The sequence below is a fragment of the Prosopis cineraria genome, unplaced genomic scaffold, assembly GCF_029017545.1.
Source record: "Prosopis cineraria cultivar Desert tree isolate PC_DT_omini unplaced genomic scaffold, ASM2901754v1 PC9, whole genome shotgun sequence".
NCBI lineage: Eukaryota > Viridiplantae > Streptophyta > Magnoliopsida > Fabales > Fabaceae > Prosopis > Prosopis cineraria.
In genome coordinates this window covers 3493194-3503978 of record NW_026555340.1, presented here as the reverse complement: position 1 = coordinate 3503978, position 10785 = coordinate 3493194, and the positions used below count along the sequence as shown (strand labels likewise).

At 34.1% G+C, this 10785-nt stretch overlaps 1 non-coding gene across 1 annotated transcript; it reads right to left on the bottom strand.

Moving 5' to 3' along the window:
* Nucleotides 1-10429: 10429 nt before the first annotated feature.
* On the bottom strand, nt 10430-10536 carry LOC129321133 (small nucleolar RNA R71). Its single transcript, XR_008595922.1, has one exon. It is a non-coding gene; the product is annotated as a small nucleolar RNA R71 (small nucleolar RNA).
* Between the last annotated feature and the right edge of the window lie 249 nt (nt 10537-10785).

Below are 10785 nucleotides of genomic sequence, written 5' to 3'. Positions count from 1 at the left end.
GCATTTCATAGTATAAAAAGGAGTAATGTTCTTGAGCGTGTATCAGAGGGTTCTTCTGGTGACAACATTGGTGAACCGTGTGAGATATTTCTAGAAGATTCTGGTAAACGCTTGGTTGTTCTTGGTAGCATCTACAGCTTGGGGTTAACCATCTACCACAAGCAAATACAAGATGATCAAGTAAGAGTGGTGGTTGTAGATCCAAAAGTGCTAAATGCTTTGGTTCTATTCCCTATTGATGAGGTGAAGACTGTGGTTGAAGCTGTTGGCAATTTTACCCTATAGCCTAAGAGACTTATGAATCTGGTTCAAGCTGTGGTACGAAATTTCATGAATTTTTATTATGTAGCAACTTCCTAATATATGTTTTTTATTAACTATTTCTTGCCTTTTTATTATATAGAAGCTTTCCTCACCAAATCTCCCGAAACTTCCACAACCCTCATTGACTCCGCATCAGCAAATGATCTTAATGGCGTATGATTTATCATTCGAATTCAAGAGTTTAGAAATGGATCCAGAGGTTGTGGGTAAGAAAGACATGATAGTGACAATTGAACGAGAAGATTTGGTTTGACTTCTATCAAATAATTAGCTTACCACACCACACATTGAACTATTTATGATGTAAGTATATTTTTCTTTAATATAATTGCATTGTTGTAAGTAAACTTAATCATCAAGTTTAGTAAACTAATATAATTACATTGTTGTAGGTATGTTCATCATTTGTGCATTACATAGGGCAAAGGTGATAAGTTTGGATTCCTTTGCCCTCATCACATGACAGAGAAAGGTAATACTCTAGAGTTAAGGGCCGCATACCTCTAACAGAGAATATGTGAAGTCAAAAAGGACGTTTTTATGGCTCCATATGTGCACTCGTAAGGATTAATTTATAATTAATAGTTTTTTCAATATGGATTTACTTAACTCTTATCATATTTAGTAAGGACCATTGACAGTTATTTGTTCTTTCAATAAAGAGCAACACTTTCATCTTTTTATGCTCCCTCCATTACAAACTTGGGAAAGAAATGAAGAAGATAATAGACTTGTAAGAATACTTTTATTAAACTATTTAATTTAATTTTTTTAAATATTTTTACTAACTTGGTGATCTTGATCATCGGGCAATGAGAACATATCAAAATGTAGTCTTACAAAACCATAGACATGAGCTTAAAGATCCCACATGGATTGAGCCAAAAGTGATACTATACTTTATTAATATGTTCAATTATTAAGATTTCTTACTAATTTTTTATGATTTGTTCTTATATAGAGTCATAGACAACCGGTGAGGACGAACTTGTGCGGTCTATATGTCATGAGACACATGCTCAATATTATCACATTAGGCATGACTGAATTTACAAAAGAGGTAAATATATTTTTAAAAGTTTTATTTTATTATGTTATTTGAGATTGATTAATATGCCTATTTTATAAATCAAATTTTAGATGTTCGACAATTTGGACGCATATTCTGAAGCTGAAATTGAAGACATCCACATAAGTTGGGCAATCTATTTTATGGATAACTTGTGAGGTTTTTTATTACTTTTAAACACGTTTTAATTTTGATAGTTGACACAATTTAGACAATTGTTAGTTTTTCTAATAGTTAAATAGTTTTGTATAGTTGATAAATACTTGATAAATAATTGTAAATGAATTGAGCTGTCTGATTTGGTAATTTTTATGCACAGGAATGATAATTTTGACAATTTAAACAATTATTAGTTTTTTTAATAGTTAAATAGCTTTGTATAGTTGATAAATACTTGATAAACAATTGTAAATTAATTAAGCTGTCTGATTTGGCAACTTTTATGCACAAGAATGGGTAAAATTGATAAAATAAATATAGTATTAAAAAAATAAAATATTTTTTACACCAATTATTACCATAACTGTTGTAGAATATAATATTTTTTATATTGATTATGGTAATAACCGGTGTTAAAAGTAGACTTTTAACACTGATTGGCGTCCAACCGGTTGCGAGCCCAACCGGTGTTAAAAGTAGACTTTTAACATAGGTTGGCATCCAACCGGTATTAAAAGTCTACTTTTAACACCGGTTTCGAGCCCAACTAATGTTAAAAGTCTATTTTTAACACCGATTGGAGCCCAACCTATGTTAAAAGTTGAAGTAAATTTTTTTTATTTTCTTGTATATAATTTTCAACATCGGCTTTATAACCGATGTAAAAAATTATGTAAAAAATTAAATTAATTTTTTACATCGGGTTTATTACCGATGTAAAAAGGTAGATTTTCTACATCCCTTGGAATAACATTGCCTCTTTAACTACTGTAAAAGGTCATTTTTAACCACTATAAAAAGTCATTTTTGTACTAGTGATGGGACAAAGGAAGGAAGGCTCAGCTATGTTAGGGCATTATTTTTTAGGAATTTAGGAGTTTGCTTCGACGAGTGACTTACCGGGTAAGTTTCATACCACCTTGTACAAAATTTCTACCCTAATTTCTCTAAGTTTGATTGATAGATTAATTGAGTTAGAGAGTTTTAAGGGGTTAAAATCTAAGAAAAGGTTTTAAAAGGGCTTTTGCAACATCCTGATTTACTAATCCGATGATTAGCTATTGATTTGGGATGGATTAGTAATTAGTAAAGGATTAGAGATTTAGATGATTATTTGATAATTTGAGTCCTTGGGATGTTGAATGAGCAGATACAGGTGAAAGAATTGCATCTTGAAGCAAAGCATGTGCACGTAGTGAAGATTCTCCTTACTGTGCCATGCACAATGGCAAAGGCAGCTTTATGCTATAGCGCATGGCATAAAAAATAACTTCTTCAGTCATGAATCAGTTGGTAGTCTTAGAGAGGAAAAGAAGGAAAAGAAGGAAAAGGAATAGAGAATAAGAAAAGAGATAAAGGTCAACTAGGGCAAAGGCTGTCAGAGCATTAGAAGAGACTTTCGATCAGTAACTTATTGGGTAAGCTTCATTTAATACTTACCTCCAATTCTACTATAATTTCTCTTAGTATGAATTATAGAAAAATTAAATCAAAAAATTTAAGGGTTTGTTTCTTATGCGTTATAGTAATAAAAAGGTTCTTAGGAGTTAAATTAGAGCTTTGTCACTAATTTTGAGTTGAACGGTAGAGTTTTGAAGTTGTAGGCTTCATTTGCTCTAAACCTAAAGAGAAACTAGGGGTGAAAATTGTTTGTAAGCAAAATGGGACAATTTAAAGTGTTGTAAAGTCATAATTGAGTAGTAATGAACCTAGAACAGCTAAGTAGAAAAGAATGAATGGGTAGTTATAGTCTTAATTGATAATTAAGTGTTTTTGGTCAATTGAACCAAATGACTTACTGTGCCAATTATGTGTAGATTGGCATAATTTTCATGTAGAGTAAGAAGAGAATGTGGTAGAGACATGTAGGGATTAAGAAAGTACCATGGGTAACCTTTCTTGTGATAGAAAAATTAAGGTAATTGAATAACTTTCTCTATTTGATTATCTACTATAACTATCTAAAAGTATGAGTACTATTACATGAAATGATTTAAGAATAACCAAGTTTTCCAACTAAATATTTGTTGCATGACATTGATTTGTAAAGAATTGAGTTTATGACTTTGAATACTTTGTACACACACACACACACACACACACACACACACACATATTGGTATATGGTTGTAAATAGTATAGAAATGTGGACATTTATATAAAAGCATGATCATAGGGGTGAGAGTTCACTAGTAGGGAGAAGTAGAGAAAGATCGTATGGCATTATTCTCCTTAATGACCAACGGGATGCAATGTTGGAGAATTGTATCCCTATAGTACCTTTCGAGGTATGGTGTTGGAAATTATCTCTTTAGTGCCTATTAAGATGTGATGTTGGAGATTCATACTCCTTAGTATCGATGTGATACTGTGTTAGAGTCAACAACACCTTAATGTATGTATTAGGAGAAACTATAGTCTAGAAGTGTGATAGAACACATTTGGTCAGGTCATTCTACTATTTGGTGAGCTCAAGGCCAATGAGAGTGTATATCAATCTAAGGCAATTCAAGTCGAGCTAATTTAGAGGTTTGGTCAATAATGATCATGCTATATGCCAAAAAAGTGGTGAATTAAGGTGTACAAAATTATAAAAGAGGATGGTATGTGGATGTGATTTATATAAAACATATGTTATATATTATGTTTTCTTATATTTTATGTTATACTTTCTTATAGTTATATGTAATAGTTGATAGTAGAGAGTTATTCTATTTCTGAGATTATTATCTCACCCCATGGTTACATTTTTACAGGACAGAGTAGTGATTAAGGCAATGGGAAAGACTCTGGACCAGCATAGTGGTGCTATTATCATGAGCATTTTTGTGTTTGTATAATGAATTAACTTAATATGAATATTGTGTATATAATTGCCATAGGAATTGCATGCATGTTTAAGTTGTGATTGTGGAATATTTGTAATTATTTTTGTGAATCTTAGCCTATATAGAAATGTGTGGTAAAATGATTAACCGAGGCTAAGACTCAGTTGTAAATATGTTGTGAGTGTGAAATCTTGAGAATTATGGTGTTATTGTAAATAGGCTTGTGTGCCACAGTGCATGGTACAAAGAAGCTCAGGGCATGTGGCTCTATGCCATATGTCATAGCGCATGTGTTGCACACCGCAGCACATGGCCCCTAATTTGACCTTATTTCCTTGTTTTAGTGGCATGCAATGACCCATATGAATGCATATAGTTTGTTTCACTACTTATCACTTTAATGTGATAAGGTTTTGTTAATTTTGCAAACAAGTCTTGGGTTTAAGCTTTTCAAACAAAGCATTTAATTACTATTTAGTTTTGCTTATGGTGGTGATTTAGTTAATCCTTTCTTATATCTGGCAAATATAGGAGAGGGTTGTATTTTGGTATCAGTTTCTCAAGTTTAAGCTTTCCCTTTTGCTCACTTGTCGTTCTTATTGTCATCCTTAAGAGGGGATAAAATAGTATATGCTATAAGGAGAGGCACTTGTGTTATAAGTACTATTTCTACAAGAGTAAATAAGGAATAAGAGTTGGAATTTCAATCAGTTCAACCTCAAAGAGATAGAAGGGATGACCTGCTAGAAGAGTTGAGAGATATGATGATAGATATAAGGCAAACAGTTTGAAATCATTACAATATTTTGAGAGGAAGAGGACAAGAGGAGAGAGTTGAGGCTCAAGGTATTTCAGCATAGGAAGAAGTACACAATAGACTTAGACCATCTCAAGGTTCGGGTAGTCAGTAAGAGATTCCTAGTACTAATTTATAAACTGATCATGCTTGGAAGACCTTTATCTGATTCAATTCGCTGACTTTTATCTAAAATATAAGAGAGGGGGGAAGTAGAGCTATTGATTGAACAGTTAGAGGTTGTCTTTAAAGTAATGGTCTGCACCCCTAAGCAGAAAGTTGTCCTGACCACAGTGTAGTTAGTTAGAGCTGTAAAGAGGTGGTGGGAATCTTTGAGACTGCCTGTTGCTGTTCGTCTAAGTTGGGATGAGTTCAAGAAGATGTTCTTCCATCAGTACTTCCTAGTCTCATTCAGGACTGAAAAGGAAGAAGAATTTCATGCATTTATGTAGGAAATTTAAATAAGGAAGAGTTTATCTATAGGTTTAATGCCTTGTCAATATACTCTACTTGCCTCTGGTATAGCAATGACGCCAAGTAAAAAGTAGAGAGGTTGCTAGAAAAAATGATACCCGAATATCAACAACAAATCGCATTGTTTGATATGACAACATATGAGGAGATGTGCCACAAATTAAGAGAACTAGCTAGACGTGGTGGAGAAGTAGATGCAGAGAGGAGGTGAGATAGTATGGGAAGGTTCTCATACCCTTTGGGTTCGATGGGCGAAGTCTCGAAGAGGCCTAGATACAGTGCTGGCAGTTCTAGTTCATCTGGTAGAAAGGGTTTTAATAAAGTATCTTAATCTCGATCAGTACAGAGGGGATCAATGTAGAGAAGTAGGGGTGTGAGAATTAGACCTTTGCAGTCTTTAAGACAAGTGCCCAATGTTCTAGTGTCAACCTTGAGTATAGGAAGAACCCCTAGTGTAACATTTACAGCTAATCTCATCCAAGAAGATGTTGGGGTTGCTTCAAGTATGGCAAGTTAGGACATTTAGTGAGGCAGTGCCCGAAGGACAGAGTTGAGGGGATTGGGTAATATTCCACTATTCATGGTTGAGCAATCATGGTTACACAGGAAGAGGCCAAGCATCTCCAAACTTGATCTGAGGTATGATTTTTGTTTGTGGCTACCAAGTAGAGGTGCTATTTAATTCTGGTGCCACACATTCCTTTGTGTTTGAGGAGTGTGTGGATTGATTGAATTTATTTTTGTAAGAATTATCAGTACTCATTAAAGTGACTCCTTCAGGATCTACTAGTATTATGAGTAGAGCTTGTCGGGGGCGGAGATTCACTTTGAGGGTAGAGTTTCCAAGATTGATTTGATCTGCATCCCTATGAAGGAAATAGATGTAATTATTGGCATGGGCTAGCTAGTAGCAAATAATGATGCTTTTGATTGTGCTAGAAAAATAGTTTCATTACTAGTATTGTCTACAACAGTGGATTCTTTTGAGCAGCCTAAGTTATTGTTAGTAGTTAGTGTGGAGAAGTTGATCTGGTAAGGTTGTGATGCATATATGTTTTCTTTGCCACTAGTACAATTTATGATGGTAGAATTGAGAAGATCGGGATAGTAAATGAGTTACTAAAGGTATTTTCAGATGAAATGATTGGATTACCTCTTGAAAGGGAAGTAGAGTTCTCAATTGATTTGGTTCCTAGAACTAAACCAATATTAAAGGCCCATATCGGATGTCACCATTAGAGTTGGCAGAGTTAAAGAAGCAAATCGAGGACTTGTTAGATGATAGAACACATTTGTTACCCACTTTTATTTGTCAATTAGGACCATTTTATTAATGATTTATCACCTTCAAGTGCACACATTGCATTAGATTTGGAACTTTGCCTAAGTTTCTAATATCAGTGCACTAGGGGCATTTTGGTCCAAAAAATGAACTTTTGAGAAAATGTACAAGAAAAATTGACAAAGTGCATTTTATGTCCAGTTGATGAATGGTGAAATTATATTTTTAAAATTCATTTTAGTTTGGGAGTAATTAAATAAAAAAGTCAACACTTTCTTAAGTGTCTTAGTTTGTCCTAGTTTTTGGTTTGCCTTTGTGTGAAAATTTTTATATAATTTTGTGCAGCCTAAAACTTGGTTAATTTAATAAATTCTCCCTTCTAATTATGAATTTAATTCTGGACATGAATTAGATTTTATTATATCATATGCTATTTAATTGAATTATGTGATTTATGTGACATAGGTGGCATGTGACTTGTGCATCAATTGGGCAATTGAGGTCAACACTCCTTGAGGACAATGGCTGATGGTTTGCACGTGAATTATGATTATTTTGAGGGATTAGATCAGCTAAAATGATGTGGATGACACATGGGAAATTAGGCACACATTGGAATCATCTACAAACCAATAGGAAGTTGCCACCTTGCAAGTGTGACAAGGCTCCCATTTACATTTTAATTTCTTTTTCCTTATTTTAATTAAGCTTCAGCTGATGGGAGACACCAAGGAGCACGCCATTTTAAGTCTCAAATGGGATCCAACACATATCTCATTCATCTTCCACATTCTCTCTCTCTCTTGTTCATAGTGTTCTTCATTTTCTCTCTTTTGTTCTTCATTTTCCAGCACCCTAACCTCCATTTTCAGCCACCAAACCTCCACAAAACTCATACCATTCTTCTCCTCTCTTCATTTTCGTTCCATCCCTTCCATTTTCACAAGGATTGAAGCTCATTTCCATCATTCAAGAGCTATGGAGTTTGGCCTTCACAAGCAATCACTAGGGTTCTTGAAGATGAAGATTGGCTAAGTTTCTTTGTGGAATCCTAGAGAGATGAAGATGGAGGATGAGTCTTGAGCTTCAAATTGGCTAAGTTCTTTTGTTTCCTATCCTCTTCTCTTTTTACTAGATGGTTAGATTCCTTAATCTAGGGTCTAATCATCTTAGCTTATAAATTCTAATTTGAATTTGATGTTGATGTAAAGAGAGAGGATTGTTTCATTTAATTTCTTCCTTGGACAGCCATGACTGAATTTTGCCACTCTTTGTTTGGCACATAATCTTGTGTTTTTCAATTAGTGAATTTCTTGTGTTAATATTGCATAATCTTGTGGTGTTAATGCTTGTGTTGTTGAGTAGCTTGACATAATCTTGTGGTTGCTCAATTTATGTGTTTGACCATGGCTGTTGAGAGAGGATTTTGAATGAATCACTTGGCTAATGTCTTCACCAATTGGTTAATTGAACTAGGGACTTTAATCTAAGACCTAGGGAGGTTAGCTAATTAGGTTAATTGGCTTAGGATAATTTTCTTAAGTCATGACAGCTTTAGTCAAGAGGAAAGGGAAGCTAAACTTAGCCTAATCATGAGAAGATAATGAGTCCAAAATCAACTAATCTCTAGGGTTCCATTATTGTAAAAAGGGAAGTTCATTTCACTCACTTTCACTAGCATTTTAATTACTTGCATATTAGGTAATTAGTTTAGATAATTAGCTAGATAACTAAATTCCTACAAACTTTGGTTGATTTATTTCACTAGATAACTTTCAATTAGACTTAAAACCATTCCTTGGGAGATGACCTAGGGTTGGCCCTATATTGCATTAGGGTTAGCTTTAGTGTAATTTTGAGGATAAGCGACTAATTTCCTATCAAAATTTTGGCGCCGTTGCCGGGGAATGGTTTAAGTTTAATTCTAAGGTTGTTTAGTACTTAATTTATATTTTTAGTGTTCCTGAAAATTTTTTTGAAAAATTATAAAAATTTGTGTTTTGTGTTTTGTTTAGTGTTTTTTGTGTGTTTTGAGTGTTTTTATTCTGTTTTGAAAAAGAAAAAAAAATTAATGCAATTTTCGTTGGTTTGGTGTAGAGCTGAAAATACTCTGTTTCTAGTGTCTCTGTCTGAAATTGAAAAATTAACTGGGAATGAGTCTGAGGGAATTTGAACTTGAAATTTATTTCATTGAAAGCTCTATATCCTAGCTTCACTTTAAAATTGGTTTGGTCAATTTTGGACGTGGGAAGTGTCCTGTGGAAATTTTACAATCTAACAAGGTCCAGGGAGCCATTACAGAGGATTTCCAAAACCCTGTTTCAATTTTGAGTTAGCATATCTTCCTCTTTGTGCGTTCAAATTGATTGATTCCAGTTTCATTTTTCTTATCGCTGTCTTATCTTTGTTTCTTGTGTTTAGGATTTTCTTCAATTTTTCCATTTTCCTATTTGAAAGTTTGTTAGAAGCTCTGAAGGTCTTCTGGACGAAATCCTGTTTCTCCAGACTTGAGGACCAACTTGTGAAAAATTCTGGGAACGATTGGGCAGGATTTTTAATCTAAAAGTTTTATATAATTTTCCTGTATATCTCTTGTGTTTCTCATAAAAGTTTCAGGGGAATTTATCATGTGGATTTGCTGATAGAAAATTCACAAGTTCACTGTCTCCAGAGAGCCTACTGTGCGAATTCCAGAATTGCCAAAGCTTCTTGATTGAGCATTTCTAACTCTCTTTCTACTTGTTTGGTGTTATTTTTTTTTTCATTTTGTTGCTATTGAGTTTAAAAAAAAAAAAAAAAATTATTTCTCTTGCTTTTGTGTGTTTTGAATTGTTTCATGTTGATTTGCATTTTAGTTTAGCTTGTTCTTTGTTCTTAATTTTCTTGAGCTTGATTAGTGCATGACCCGAAGAAAACATACCTCTTTTGTTGAATTAGATCCAGAAATTGAAAGGACTATTTCTAGATTGAGAAGATCACAACCTATTCTTGATTCTCATTTGGTTTGTAATTCAACAATGGAAGGTATCTTAGGACATGAGCATGTGCATAATGAGGGCCATGGGAATGGGAATGAGAATTTGCATGATGATGGCCATGTTAATAATGAATTTGAAGGCTTGCATAACCCTAGAGAGGAGAGGAGCATTAGGCAATTAACTCAACCTAATTGGCATGATAATCCTTATGGCTTATATGTTCCTCCTACTAATGTTCAATTTGAAATTAAATCCTCCTTGATTAATGCATTGCCTAAATTTCATGGGTTACCAGGAGAGGATTGTCATAGGTTTTTGCATACTTTCCTATTGGTTTGTGATACTATGAAGCCTATGCATGTAAATGTTGATGATGTTCAAGCTAAGGCTTTTGTATTTTCTCTTGAAGGTTTAGCAAAGGAATGGTATTTCAACTACCCTTCTTATGTGAAAGTGAGCACATGGGCTGAGCTAAGAAGACTCTTCTTAGATAAATTCTTTCCAAATTCCAAGGTCACCAATTTGAGAAAGCAAATCTATGGGGTCCAACAAGGAGAGGATGAGAGTCTCTATGAGTATTGGACTAGATTCCAAGGCCTTTTGGCTAAATGCCCACACCATCAAATTTCTAGTGAGAATTTAGTCCAATATTTCTATGAGGGCTTGATTCCAAGAGACAAAGTTAACATTGATGCCGCTAGTGGTGGATGCTTGATTGACCTCACTTCCTTAAAGGCTTGGGAACTAATTGACAAGATGGCTTCAAGTGGTGCTCAATACTCTACAAGGGAAAAGAGAAATGTGAATATGGTAGGTTCCTCAGTTCTTAATGATTCATATGTGGACTTGCTAGCTGCCAAGATTGGGAGAATGTT